The 15,917-nt window shown below is 38.9% G+C and overlaps 1 non-coding gene across 1 annotated transcript; it reads left to right on the forward strand.

The window, feature by feature from the left end:
• Positions 1 to 3,922: 3,922 nt before the first annotated feature.
• trnas-gcu lies at positions 3,923 to 4,004 on the forward strand. Its single transcript has one exon. It is a non-coding gene; the product is annotated as a tRNA-Ser (tRNA).
• Positions 4,005 to 15,917: the final 11,913 nt, after the last annotated feature.

A 15,917-nucleotide genomic window follows, 5' to 3' on the forward strand; every position in this document is an offset into this window, starting at 1 on the left:
TGAATTAAAGAAACACGTTAGGGAACACATCGTAGTGACCTGTGTGTTCCAAGGAGGCAGTGTCTGCAAGGGTGGATCTAAACCAGAATATATAATTCACAGCTACTGTATATAAAACTTTTAAGAAGCGACAGTGTCTGCAAGGGTGGATCTAAACCAGAATATATAATTCACAGCTACTATATATAAAACTTTTTTTTTGTGAATATATTTTTATTGGGCATTTAACAAAAAAAGACAGAACGGCATAACACTACACACATATACAAATATACATAAAGAAAAAAGGAAAAACAAAAACAAAAAGGGCACACGGGGGGGATTCATACAATGTAGTTCACAAATTTTACAAGGCAAATCCATCAATATGATGCTATTAAAAGAGGGATGGCTCATATATGCTGTATGTAAGTACTCCATTAAGGTAGTAGCTCCACATAGACACTGTATATTTCTTTATACATAATGATCACACCATTATGCCACAGGTGTAGCCTAGATTCAAGAGTAAAAATGAGAAATAATATATATAAAACGTTTCAGAAGCGGCACTGAATACATTTAAATTTTGTTTCACAGCAGTCAGTCATTCTCTTATATAAACTTGTAGCAACTGTTAAACATGACGAAGGACTTTTGTACGGTTTTAAATCAGTTTAGTGCATTCCTCTGCATTTCACAAATGATGTTGCTTATTTTTTTAACTTTAGTAGGACTAAGTATCTGGTAAAAGAGTAATAAAACATTGTGTAATATATCATTCCAGACCATTTACCCCCAGAGACATCAAGGCTGTTTTGTAGAGCTTTTGGAAATGTTGCCTTGGAAACTAGCAATGGAAATTGGTGAAAAATTTTGCTCTCTTCACTAACATTGTCAAGTATTATCCATAAATGAACTTACCGGATGTTAAACTTAATTAGATGTGTTTAAAGCAGCATGCAGGCACTAACAGAATAACTGTAATGCTGATATATATCCATGATATGTACAGTATAGTAACCATAAGATAAAAATGAACTTCACAATGCTATAACTCTGAATATTTACTGTTATTGCATTCAAACACTTGTTGACTGCATGAACTCAGCAGGCCACGTTAAACAAAGTAAGAACATTTGGGAGTTAAATACTGGTAGCAGGGTTGAAATGTGTAAAGCGAATGAGTTTAAATCTATGTTTTAACCTGTAGATCTGTGTGTGTGTGCGTGTGTGTGTGTCACACGGTGGAAACAGCAAAATAAGTACATTTTCAGGAGACCCCCTCCCCATGAGAGGGCACTTAAACATGAAGAAATGTATCTTGCCACAGATCTTCAGGAAGACCTTGAGGAAACTCAAAGCGACACTGTATATAAAACAGAGTTTAATGAACAGAGTGGAGAATAGCAAATGTAATTCCAACATTACATCTTTGTCAGGTCTGGAACAGCAAACACAGAAAAAAAGAAAGGGGTGCAAATATAAATGTTTATATTGCTAACTATAACAAAATAATAAAACTTAGCTCCTTTCTCGACCTGCCGGCTTCAGCTGCATTGAGCATGTATATCCAAAAAGCTTCTCTGAAGCAGTCTACTGTACCTCTTTATGAGCTATTTACCATAATTTACCTCAATGTAGTGCCATGTGAACATAATGCACACTTATTCAGAAATTCTTTAAGTATACAATTTGCTTTTCAGACACAGTTTCCATAATGATAAAAACCCACCCATTTTATACCTGTTCCATAGCTAGGCTGAGACATGGTGGTCCACCTTCACTGAAAAAGGTTTTTTTCAAACTTAATCTACCTGTGTAAAATACACATAATAAATGATATAAACAAAGAGAGAGATGACTACGTTTTGTTCAGCAGGCAGGCAATACATTTTCCAATACATAATCTTTGGACAGAGGCATCCGAATTAGAATGAGTTCATATTTACTGTTTGTGGTATTTATAAATACCACAGACACCTGTGCTCTGAAAAAACGACTTATCACGTTAGCCTGATACAGTCTATGTGATTCTCAAACTGCACTCTACAAACTGACACCATTTAAAAAAATATAAATATTCTTAGAAAATTTTATTTTCCACAATTTGTATTCATTTGACCTCTGCATCAAAATAACTATTTTCATGAAAGTCACACCTCTGGATAAGAGTTTTATGAACTTCTTTTTGCAAGGACATAGCCAGTCATGATATCAGAGAAATACACTATGCATTAACAGAAGCATCTCTTCCCCTCTGTTTTTTGGTGATAAGGTTTACTTGGACAACCCTGGAAAAATCCCCTCTGAACCTTTGTATTTTATGTGAGTGGAATAGGATGGGGGGAGTCCCAGAAGAGCAGGGGCTTCAGTCATCTCTCAGCAGTGTGGTCTGTGGTGTGAATGATTGCACTGTAATCCTGCCCTGGCAGCTAGCAGGGGCACACAAACCCCAATGTGCACTTTTAATCGGACAGGAAGCAGACCAGGAGTCAGGGCCTGCTAGTGAGAGGTTTATTGAATAAGTATGAAAGGCACAACCTTGCACACATTCAAAGACAAATCATCTGGTTATGTTATACAGATAGATCTATCAGAAAGACCTGCAAAAGACAAGATGGCAGAGTGGTTAAGGCGATGGACTGCTAATCCATTGTTTAGTGCAATCGTGCCTTTGAATCCTATCCTTGTCTATTTGGTTTGTTGAACTGAAACACTTTGTCAAATTTTAGGATGCCCTGATCAATCTATCAAACAGGAGGTGCAGCATAGAATACAGTGGCTGAGTGGTCAGGGTGACTGATGAAACTGCTAATCCTATCTCAGCAAGAATGGGCTTAATTGTCATTGATTACGTCGTTTGAACACAATTTCAAAGATGTTAAAGCACCTTAGGCTAACCAACCCTGTTCTTGGAGATCTACCATCTTGTGGGATCATTTCAACCCTAGTTTGGTACACGTGACTACTAATTAGCAACTCAACAAAGATCTCTAGCTGTTGAATAAGGGTACGGTTAAGGTGCTTTTTAGGGTAAGAGTAAAAATCTACATGATGGTAAGTCCCCAGGAACAGGGTTAGTTACTACTGAGCTACACTGATCAATCTATCAATTAAGAAGTACACTGTAAGACAAGGTGGTTAAGGTGATGGACTACTAATCCTTCGTACTCTGCATAGCTGAGGTCTTAGTCAATCGTGTCTTTGAACACAAATTCAAAGATAATGATGCACCTTTGGCCATCTTTGCCCTCCCTTGTCTCCTTTCCTAGTATGGAAGGCCAAACGGTTAAAATTCATGTCTGGAATCACGCATTGTCAATGTGGCCTCATTCCATTTGCTTACTTTCCTAGCTTTTAGCTCCACCCATCGGTAGACGCAAGGAAAGGAGGCAAGAGAAGGGTGTGGGGACAGAGGAATCAAGAACACATGTATAAGGAAATTGGAACGTCCTTGCTCTTTAAAGCGTCTGTTTGACACCATGTCAATTATAGTCATAGCAGATGGGGAGAGGTGGATCCACATGTAAGTCAAGATAGGTCATTCATTGCAAAAAAAATACTTCTGCAAAGGATGCACTCATGTATCCTTGCTCAATAATTTTTTGGGAGCCTCCTACCTCCTAGCTCAATGAGTCTGTCAAGAACCTCAGAGACAAAGGACAAATAAAATCAGTGATTGGAATGCACCCATGTTCATAACGTGTGATTCCACATGTCAATTTCACACATTTTTAACCCTTTTGGCCTTCCACACTAGGAAAGGAGGCAAAGAAAGGAAACAAGGAGCTAAAAATAATAAGCGGTTGAAACACGCCCAGTGCCTGCTGGTGAGAGGTTTATTGAATAAGTACAAAAGGCACATGCAACCTTTCACAAATTCAAAGACAAAGCAGCTGGTTAAGTTATACTAATAAATCTGTCAGGGAGGCCTGTGTAAGATGAGGTGGCCGAGTGGTTAAGGCGATGGACTGCTAATCCATTGTGCTGTGCACGCGTGGGTTCGAATCCCATCCTCGTCGATTTAGTGTGTTGAACACAAACTCAAAGCGTTTGCAGAATTTTAGGCTGCCCTGATCAATCTATCAAACAGGTGGCGCAGCATAGAATACAGTGGCTGAGTGGTCAGGATGGCAGGTCAAACTGCTAATCCTTTCTCAGCAAGAATGGGCGTGATTGTCATTGATTACTTTGTTTGAATACAAAAGTGATATGTACTGCGATAGACACTTCATCAATAGCAATAAGAAAATTGTTCGATAGTTTCACTTAAATGCATTAAATGCAAACCACCAGGAAAGCACATAACAAATACCCAAAGTTTGTTTGCATGAACAAACCCCAAGCGTGTTCCCTCCCTGGCTCATAAACAGCCTATCACATCCCTTGAGAATGCAGCATGCTATGAGTGACACGAAAACAGTCAGTCATTTAACAGGTGTATGTTCGGTTGCACCATCAACATGTGACACAACAACAGAAACAGCGTGGAGTGAGAAATTGAGTGCAGACGGTGAGGAAATTATTGATAAAAAAGGACAGGTCAGCTCGCCAGTATGGCAGGATTTAAAAAAATTTTTTTTAAGTCTGACCGATATAGTTTCATAGTTTAATTAATTAAAGTTTGACAAGGCATGGTACAGCAGCATAAAAACACAGTTTTTAAACAGTGAATCCTGACATGCGTCAAACATAACAGCGATCAACATCATAAGCAACATATCATAACACCGTTGTGTGTAAACTGTGCAGGAAAACCATCCTGACCAAGAGCGGGAATACAACAAACATATTTTATCATCTTAGCCACTTCCACCCTTTGGAGTACGCTGTCATAAATTTTTTCCCGGCCGTGAAAACTGCCTGACTTGTTTACATTTTGGACAGATGTGGCTAGTGGGTAAATCTGTCTCTGTTTCCGTCGTAGCACTTTCGACACAAGCAATATTGGAAGCGCTATCCTAAAATTTCTTCTTACTGTGAAGAGTGCCTGACCCACAACTGTAGAAATGTGTTAACACGGTGGCACAATTATATCGAGAAATACCATCTTTGGGGAAAAAACTCTATATTCTGTAAATTAAACTTACCATGCATAAAAATATAAAAACACTTATCAGTCACCCACTTTATCTATTTATAATGCCATCATAGCACGGAGTGTTTAAAATCATAAAACCACCCCTTACCATTAAATTAAATTAAATTAAAATTGTAGGGTACACATTAACACTAAATATAGACCAACCAGTCTGACTTTGACAACTTTGAGACTAAACTGGCTCTCGTTTTATTTAATAACATTAAAAGGAAGATTATTACCTGTGTGTCTTGATAAATAAAGTGGCTAAATTCAAAGTAAGGTGGTTAAATTCAACCTTTCTTCTCCTGATCTTTATAAAAAATAGGTCATTAAAAATGATCAATAATTATCGATATCGACTGAAATGAAACAATTTATTGTGATACATTTTTTTTCCAGCTATATCGCCCAGCCCTATTACAAATCATTGTTTTCAGGGTCTTATTGAACCGCTCTACCAGCCAGTCAGTTTGAGGGTGGTAGGCCTAGTTCGAATAGACCTGACGTCCAACAATTTGTACAGTTCCTTTAGTGACATAAGTGAGGTTCCTTGATCTTTGATAATCTCTTTTGGGATTCCCACACAGGAGAAAAATTGAAATAGTACCTCTGCAATAATATTAGCTGATACAGTGAGCACCATAATTAATTGGACAGTGACACATTTTTTGTTATTTTGGTTCTGTACTCCAGCACTTCGAGTTTGAAAGGATACAATGACAGTGGGGTTTAAGTGCAGACTGTCAGCTTTAATTTGAGGGTATTTTCATCCATATCAGATGAACCGTTTAGAAATGACAGCACCTTTTGTACATGGTCCCCCCATTTTAAGGTACTACAAGTATTTGTTGAATTGGCTTCATAGATATGTTTCGTTAGGCAGGTGTATTCATTTGTGTCGTTAGTGAATGCAGAAGAGAGCTGTTGATGTCTAGTCTTGATTCTAGACTTTGCAATTGCCTTTGGAGATTGTTGTTGAGGTGTGACAACATGAGGAAGCAGTGTAGATGCAAATTAAGCTGGCCGTCATAAGGCTCAGAAATTAAAATCAATCAATCAGGAACGTTACAAAAACCCTGGGCATGCCCAAGTCAACAGTTTGGTTCATCATTAACAAGAAAAAAACAACTGGTGAACTAAATTATGTCAAAAGACCCGGTAGACCGAGGAAGACCACTGTAGTGGATGACCAGAGAATACTCTCTATGGTGAAGAAAACCCCCCTGGCAATAGCCCAACAGATCAAAAAGAGGGTACACTACAAGATGCAAACCACTGATAAGCCTGAAGAACAGAAAGGCGAGATTACAGTTTGTTAAAAAGCACCTAAAAGAGCCCCAAGAGTTCTGGAACAAAGTCTTGTGGACAGATGAGACAAAGATTAACATGTACCAGAGTGATGGAAAGAGGAAAGTGTGGAGAAAAAAAGGAAATGCTCCAAAGCATACCACCTCATTCGTCAAACATGGTGGAGGGGGTGTTATGGCTTGGGCCTGTATGGCTGCCAGTGGAACGGGCTCACTTATCTTCATCGATGACGTGACTGCAGACAGAAGTAGAACAATGAATTCTGAAGTCTACAGAAATATTTTATCTGCTCAGATAAAACCAAATGCCTCCAAACTCATTGGACGGCACTTCATCATGCAACAAGACAATGACCCGAAACATACTGCAACGAAGGGGTTTTTGACAGCCAAAAAGTGGAAAATCCTTGACTGGCCGAGTCAATCACCGGATCTGAATCCAATTGAACGTGCATTTTACATGCTGAAGAGGAGACTGAAGGCAAAAAGTCCCCGCAACAAGCAGAAGCTCAAACTCAAACTGCTAGAGTACAGAACCAAAATAACAAAAAAATGTATCACTGTCCAATGAATTATGGCGCACACTGTATATTGCGGAGGGGCACTGCCTCTGGGTATCATGTTGCATAATCCACTAGGACTAACACAAAGCGATAGCCTCTGGTACTTCGTTCTAATAGCCCGACAAAGTCCATACCATTCTTTCGAAGGGGACCTTGACCAATGGAAGCCGATGCAAAGGATGGCCGCAGATGCATTTGGGATGGCCACTGGATTTACTTTTTGACATTCTGAACAATACATTTGAGCCATTATACGGTTATGTGATGTCCTGCCCCAAATGACCTGCCATCAGATTGTTGTGAGCCGCCTGAAAAACCATTTTCCGATGGCTTTTTGGCACTAAAAGTTGTCTGCTATCCTTGTTTGTATATGGGTCCCAACTCACACTATAGGACTTATTTTTAAAAATACAAAAATAGGGGTACGTCACTGCCCTCTACTGGTTGAGAAGCTTCCCATGAATTTTAATCACCTGGTTGGCGACTTGACTCAATGTTTCATCCCTAGACGTTTCGAGGGCAAAGTCAGTCATGCCAGAGAGCGGGGGACGGTGATTGGTGCCCCCCCCCCCCTAAATCACACAGTCACTTTTCAGCCTCTCTCGGTTGGTATGTGCTCTCTCTCACCGTCGTGGGGGATCCCCAGTCTCAGACGCCTACTGTGGAAAGAAACATACTTTAAAATCCTGGACTGATTTGTAACATAATCCAGGTATGTGCTTATTTAACCAGTAGACGTGGTCCTTTTATTGCCCTGAATTCCTCCTGCAAACTGAGCCCTGACACACAGTCAAAGCAAGCTTCAATTATTGGCAAAAGTTTACTCATCCTTACTCTGAACTGCAGAGTATGAACTGCATGAATCCCACCACGCCTACCTGAGGGACACTGAAGTCTAAACAACCTGTTCCTTTAATGAAAAAGTCACGTTTGTTTGCTATGTAGCCAACTACCTCTACACTGATGGTCAGCGGCGTCAGACGTATTCAGCATTATATCATCGATTTCTGCACCAACAGCAACCTAATTTCATAAATATTATGAAACCAATAAATTGTATTTGTAAATTAGTGTTTTTTTTCAAAAGAATTGTATATAGACTAAGGGAAAATGTATAGAGATATAATTACAGAAACATTGAGAAAAGCCCTAAAATGTGCATGACAAAATACAAAATGGAAAAGTAGTTAAATAAATACAAAGTGGAATATTTTTTAAAAGGTAATTTCTTCGGTCCCATTGCTCTCGTCAGTTCAACAGAAAACGTGCAGCTTTGGTGGTTTGCTCGTTTGTCGGAAACGCACGCACAAAAAATCTGGTATGAATAACGTATATAGTATAGAATACAGTGTATCACACAGTTGTTGTGTAGCTATTCTGTTCAGTTTATTCAAAGACTCTATTTCAGAGAAAACTCAAAAATATGTTGATGGCTTCATCAAGTTCATCACAATTGCAGTGGTGAATTTTCGTGTGATAGTATGTGCGAAATGAGTTTTGATAGTGCTTTATTGGATAATTCTTTTCAGTTGTTGGCTAGCATGCCGGAATAGACAGCACCTGGTGTTGTCTATTGTCTGCCAGGGAGTTCTGTGAAGAAAATGGCGGAGACTGCCAGTGATTCTTTACTTAGTCGATTTTTTCAAATTTAAAAAACAGAGATATTTAAAGCCTAAATATTTAAGAAAGTCATCGAAGGAGGTGGATATAAGGTGCGATGGCCTCGCTCTGGCCAAACTAGTGTTTAAGGATACCTAGGCTCGCTGTCTTTCCGCCATTGTGTTTCTAATTGAGAAACTTGGTGCTGACTTCTGAGCGAATCGCATCAAAGAGATGGGAAAATAGATCCGAATCCAAATAATATTGGGAGGAGAAAACATTCGGGAGAATGCATTATCCAAATGTTGTATTTGTATTCGGCACTATCCCTAGTAGATATCTTTTCTTTTTTTGAATCTTTCTTTGGATTTCATTTTGAATAATTCTATTGTACAGGTATAGCTATGTGATGTTGTCTAGTTGTGCTGTCTTTTGTTACACTGAAAATGTATGCCTTCTTAATGGTATCGCATTTTCGTGTTCCTACAAGGAACACTGACATTCTCCAAATACTGTAAATTGCTATGGATTAGAGCATCTGCTAAACTATTGATGTAATTTATAATGGAAAACAAAAAGACAATAAAAAGACATTTTCACCACTAGTATATACTTTAAAATTGTTTAATCAGTAGATCAAATGTTGCAATAATTACTGTCATGTATACTGTGTAAAATGCATGATATGAATAAAATTTGATTTAATTATGAGATTGGAGGGAAAACATTTGAAATAAGCTGGGAAGAGTGAGGTTCCCATTTCTGTGTTTAATATGTTGAGGAGTATTTGGCCAACTTAAGCTAGAAAACCTTTGTTTAAAAGTATTGGTTCAGCAAAAAAGGAGAATGTTTACATTTACTTTTAGATAATGTTGTAAATGGGTGAGTTGTGCTTTCTATTTTTCATCGGTTTTGCACAAGGAATAGAGGCTAAAGTAAAATCTAAATGAAAGGTAATTGGCACTGCATGCATCCCTGATCTGATAGGTCAGACATGAGGAGAAGTCATTTCAAGTCCTGGGATTTTTACATCGATCGCTATCTCAGTATTGACAAGGGATGCCTTTTTTAATGAAGCACTGGTCCAGATATTGGAAGCGGCAAATATATATAGTGCATAAATTAAAATAAAGGAGAACATCAATGTTGGTAAAAACTTGTTGAAGGAAAGCATTTAACTTTTTCATATAAACTGGATGATTTGGGTTGCATCCCAAATAATAGCTGTGCAATGTAAAATCTAGAAAAAAAACACAATGCATATTCAGGACTCGGCACCTCTTTCGTCACCGCCACCACCCCGCCCACATCCATCGCACGGGCCGTTCACCACCATTGCCACCCGGCTCCTTCCATCATCTGAGCTGCCACTTTACGATTGTCACCTAGCTGCCACAAATTGGTTGTGTATAATGACTGTCTGACTGTGTTGGTGACAAAGCTACAATCTGAGCCGACCAGAGGAGGATGCTTTCCCCCTTGAGTCTGGTTCCTTCCTATCTGTTACAGGGAGTTTTTCCTTGCCACTGTTGCCTTTGGCTTGTTCATGTGGGGGTTCAGGCCGGGGCTGTCTGTTAAGCGTATTGTGACAATTGTTGTTGTTGTGAAATCCGCTAATATAAATACATTTTGATTTGATTTGATTTGGCCCTTTAGCCCAGACATCAAATGTTAAAATCCTGGCTTTGAAATTTCATTGGTTGACGGTCATTCAAAAATGGAGTGAAGCAATTGGCTTCATCCCGCCAGGAGATTGTTGGAGTTAAGTTAGCCAGGTTTCCTGAGGCTGGCACTGCTTCAGTCCCTCCCAACAGCATGCAATGTGCCTACAGGCTGCCTGTTGTCATCAGTGAAAGATGTCCATTTTCAGAAATCAATAATAACTTTAATAATAATGTAATACTGTGAAGCCTAATTAGTCACTGGCAAACTGCCAAATGCTTCATACTTATGCTTCATCTGCTGTGCTCATCACATGTGGTGCAGGTGGAATAATTAGATAAAATTTTGGGAGAAAACATGGTAAAAATAAAAGAACATATAAAATATGATCAAACAATCTGAGAAAAATCATATATATACATATATATATTTATATATATATATATATATTTATTTTATTTATTTATTTTTTATTTATTTTTTTTGTCCATGCTGCTCTAAGCAGCAAGGCTCAGCAAGAACAGCAGGGGGCAGATGTCAATTGTCTTGTTCACCACCAATTCAAATTAAAGCATGACAGTGAGTGGAAACACAGATGGGGGTTCTAGTCACAGGAAGATACAGAAGATTTCTAGGTCTTCTGTCATAGCCTGTATAATTATGACTTGGGAATGGGATTTGGAATTAATTAGAAGGCATGAGAAATTTCCATGTATTAGCATTTGGAAATGTGAAGGCATTGAAGTGGTAGCTTAGTGCAAGCTGAGAAATCTCTATTATTCTGTGAAGCAAGGATCATGTGAGGCTACACAAGATGACATTTCCCCTCTGGAATCAGGGCAATAATGGCAAAGGTTGGGATCTGAGGCTTTAAATAATTGGGATATATATATATATATATATATATATATATATATATATATATATATATATATATATATATATCCCAGCCCAACAGTGCACATATAAATAAATATACAATCTACAATAAACAAAAATAAGTGGATAAACGTAACAAATGCAGATGGTTCCATACAGGTGTACTGCTGTGGCATGTATAAAAATGCTGAGCCGGCCCAGTTCACCTCAATTTTAGATCAAGATGGCAAGAGGAAACAATCAAAGTGACTTTGAAAGAGGGTTCATTATTGGGGCACGGATGGCTGGAGCTTCAGTCACGAAGGCTGTTCAACTTCAATAGGAACATCTGCATTTAGATCTATGCAGGGCCGGCCCGTGGCATAAACGCTCTATGCGGTTGTTTAGGGCCACAACCGCTAGGGGGGGCCACACGTATATTTATATCTAAGGTAAACAAGGTATTTTTGTAATTACGTTATTCATCCCCTATCGTGGAATTAGCGGTATAAATTTTAAATTAAATGGCAACAGGACATTGCATAACAATGTAATGTAAGAAGGATGTCACCAAGATTTAACCCAGCCCCCCCCCCCCCCCCCCCCCCCCCCCCACCTCCCCACCACGCTCAACAGCTTCCAACAGCACCCCCCCTCCCCCAGCTCAACAGAATCCAACAGCCCCCCCCCCCCCCCCCCGTGTCCCACAGAATTGTTTAGGGCCAACAAAATCCTAGGGCCGGCCCTGGATCTATAGGATAGAGCTCATGGTATATATAATTTATGCATGTCTATTCCAGGCATAGATTTGTTCTGTGGGAGTTTTTTCCAAATTTATTTGATGTTTTTAAACTTTTGCTCACATTCCTCTGATACAATTTATTTATTTATTTATTTATTTATTTATTTTTATTTTTTGTGCTTGGAGCAATTTAAAGCTAACATGTCAATACAAGCACAATGCATGAGAACCAAATCACAGATTTAATTTTAGATTTGTGCAAGTAGTTTACACAGGGAATGAAGAAAAGAAATGTAAACAGTGCTGTTTGCCTTTAGCGAGGCACATTTGTAATGAACTTGTCAGTTTCTGATTCCTGTCTTGTCCCCTCAGATGTCGATAGCTGATACAAACTCACAGGAACCCAGCAGCTGACAGAATGCTGTGACTATTTCACTTAAGAATCTAATGGGAATTTTGTTTGGCTGGGCTAAAGCAAATATCAAATATATATATATATATATATATATATATATATATATATATATATACTTCCAAAACACAGTCACAGTGTGTATGGATTTAGCAAAGGAGATTTCTAAGCCCAATTTTTTCAAATTCTCTCGAGCCTTTCAAATTAAGCTGAAAAACTCGCCAGCGCAGACAAGATCTCATGCTCTCTAAAATCTGCTTGAATACAGTCCCTGTCTCATATGTAAAGTTTTCCCTTTAGGGCCATTATAAACAATACATAGTTTAAATTTTAAATTGGGCCAATAACAGCCTTAGCCTCTTAGACTTTCTGCAGCCCAATTGTAGCTGGGTGAGCTTGATCAGTGCCTGAATGGAAGATGTGGGAAGGCACCTGAAGTCTCTGCTGAAAGTGATTTTGATGAGGCAGTATGGAACCTTTCTTGTCAAACCAGAATATTTTGAATAAGACTTTAAACTTGTCCAAGTCCTGACTCACTCAGTTGTCATTAAAGATCCTATCGTTACCAGTAAATAAATGAATAAAGGAATAAATAAATAAAGAAATGAGTTGAAAATAATGGTCTTTTTAATCTTTTGTTTATGTTACCTATATTAGTTTTTATTATACTCATATTCCACATTTCTTCTAGTTCTATGACACACATATGAGTTACAGATAGTGGGGAAAATAATAGGAGAAAGAAGAGTCATATAGCCAATATATCAGGGGTGTAAATTATTTAATTAGCTGAATCATAGGAGTGAGAGAGGGGATGGAAGGCAAGTCAAAGGCAGCTCATTCAGAATGCCCGTAAATGCTTTCAGTAGCATGAGAGAAGATGCAGCACATGAGAGATGGACACAGAGTCACCAGTGCCAGCCGTGCTGTGGCCATAGGTCGAGAGCCCCCTGCTGGACCAAAATTGAACAGGCCGGCTTTAGTCACCCATGCAGCTTACATCATACCACATGGCAGTGTGGTCCATTAATGAGGATGTTCTCCCTGCTCATACTGCATAAGATATATGACTACAAAATACTTTTGATTACAAGAACTGTAATACTACACAGTACTTACTAACTGGAAAATGCTGAATGTCATTACCCATTATCATAAACATTATTTAAAGCTGAGGGCTTTCTGCACACTATGTATTCTGCAAGAAATTGTGTGCATGTAAATGGTGTATTGCCTAAAATGTGTTACTGCACACGTGATGTGTTATTTCACAGTAATGTAGCATGTAACTGAGACAGTGCAGGCACATTATTTCAGGGCAGTAACAAAGCATGTAGTAGACATGTCTGTCTGTTTTGTCCATGTTTACACTTGCCAGTATGTTAAACCTTGGCTCCCCCTTCCAGTTACATGGGTTACCGTAAAAATCATTTGAGTCACTCGGATGTGTATTGTAAGTCCAAATCTGTATGGTTCTATAGACTTCAGAATACCCTTTGAAAAACCTGAAAGTCAGAAACAGCTGCAGTTTTCAGAGGTTCCCAGGTTACAAAAGAGAGCATGACAAAGTGCTGAGGGAGGACCGGTTTAGCAGCTGTTCCACCTGCACAGAGTGTTCATCAGTTCTGCTGTTAAACTGCATTTCGTATGCATGTTCATATGATTTATTCTCATGTTCACTCTCGGTGCTGCAGAGAAGTGATGATTTTCAAATTGAACAGATGTGGCGGAGTTGGCAATGTTATTTGAAGGACAACCCCCCCCCCCCTCCTATCCACCCACACATGCACGTCAGATGTACAGTACATGTCACATCCCATGGTGGGTACAGGAGAGATGACAGATTCTAGTTTTTTTATTTCAGTTTGTATTAGTGTTTATTTGAAATCATAATTTAGCAATTTACATTGCTCTCAACTGACTAAAGAGTTTATCCCAACACCTACCACTTGTAAAAACAAAAAAAATGACAAATTATGTTAAGGAAATAAGTAAATGAATATGTTTCCTAACAGGAAAAGTAGTTTACATAAAATTGTTGCACCGACGTGAAGGTTATTCGAGTTAAATTCGTTATCATAGGCCTTGCCAGGTATCACATCAGATTGAAATCTTCATAGTTTTGGCCTTCAGCAAGCATCTGTACAAGTATACCAATACAGGCAAGTACTCATATCTCCTCAATGTATGGAAACCTCTGGTCAGCTGCTCAAGCAAGTACGTTTCTTGACATGGATTGAGATAAATGTATCCAAAATTGATTTTAAGAAAACTCACACACCTATGCTCGGTTGACACAAAATTAGTACTTATTAATCACGTTTCCAAGATAATTATGACCAGTGAGCAATGATATCTCAGATTATTAGATTGCATTTTCAACTATTGGAAGAAATCATTTGCATTGTTAGGAAGAACGCTAGCTGCACAGCAGCTCAGAACGTTGCCATGATGCCTGACAGCACGGCAGGTCTGTTAAATGGTGGCCTTTCCTAGGACCGTCACCGTGGATACCATTCTCTCCCATAACTGTCTGGCATGAGCCCTGGCCTAACTTCACAAGTCCTGGAAGCTAACAGCAGATTTGCCAGATCAAAGCTGGATGCCCTTGTTGTGAGCAGTCTTTCGCACCCTTGTTGCCCGGCTCTCTCTGATAAAATCGGGGGTCCGTTTGATCTGAGTAATGGTTTGGCGGCGGCCAGAGTGAAGGTGCTCCCTGGGGAGTGCAGAGGGGGGGAAAATAAGACAAAAATGCATTTTTTGACTTTGAAGAGATAATGTCTGTATGCCATCTGTCACAGAACCGAGGAAACTTAGCCAGCACCATTTATCACATATATGATCAGTGGGTGGCTCAACACTTTAAAAACATTTTCATGTATATATATATATATATATATATATATATATATTTTTTTTTTTTTTTTTCTTTTCTTCAAGCCATTTTCTCAGGAAAGGACATAAAAGGAGAGGTGTGTTAAAAAAATAAAATAAATGAATAATAAAAAATGGAAGTCATTGAAATGCTTGAGAAAACACTGGATTACTTACACAGGCCATAGTTTTCCACCTCATCAGCTGCGTGGCCTGCGTTATTTTATTTTATTTCTTTATTTTTTAGGGGTTTGATTGAACTTTTCCCTCTTCTGCTAACAACAATCTACTTACCCACTGTGAATCCCATAATAGTTTATTGTACACAAACAATGTAAGACGTGTTGTATACACTCACCGGCCACTTTATTAGGTACACCTGTTCAACTGCTTGTTAACGCAAATATCTAATCAGCCAATCACGTGGCAGCAACTCAATGCATTTAGGCATGTAGACATGGTCAAGACGATCTGCTGAAGTTCAAACCGAGCATCAGAATGGGGAAGAAAGATGATTTAAGTAACTTTGAACGTGGCATGGTTGTTGGTGCCAGGTTTGAGTATTTCAGAAACTGCTGATCTACTGGGATTTTCACGCACAACCATCTCTAGGGGTTACAGAGAATGGTCCGAAAAAGAGAAAATATCCAGTGAGTGGAAGTTCTCTGGGTGAAAAATGCCTTGTTGATGGCAGAGGTCAGAGGAGAATGGCCAGATTGGTTCAAGCTGATACAAAGGCAACAGTAACTCAAATAACCACTCGTTACAACCAATGCAGAAGAGCATCTCTGAACGCACAACACGTCGAACCTTGAAGCAGATGGGCTACAGCAGC

The sequence above is a fragment of the Anguilla anguilla genome, chromosome 10 (genome assembly GCF_013347855.1).
Source record: "Anguilla anguilla isolate fAngAng1 chromosome 10, fAngAng1.pri, whole genome shotgun sequence".
Taxonomy (NCBI): domain Eukaryota; kingdom Metazoa; phylum Chordata; class Actinopteri; order Anguilliformes; family Anguillidae; genus Anguilla; species Anguilla anguilla.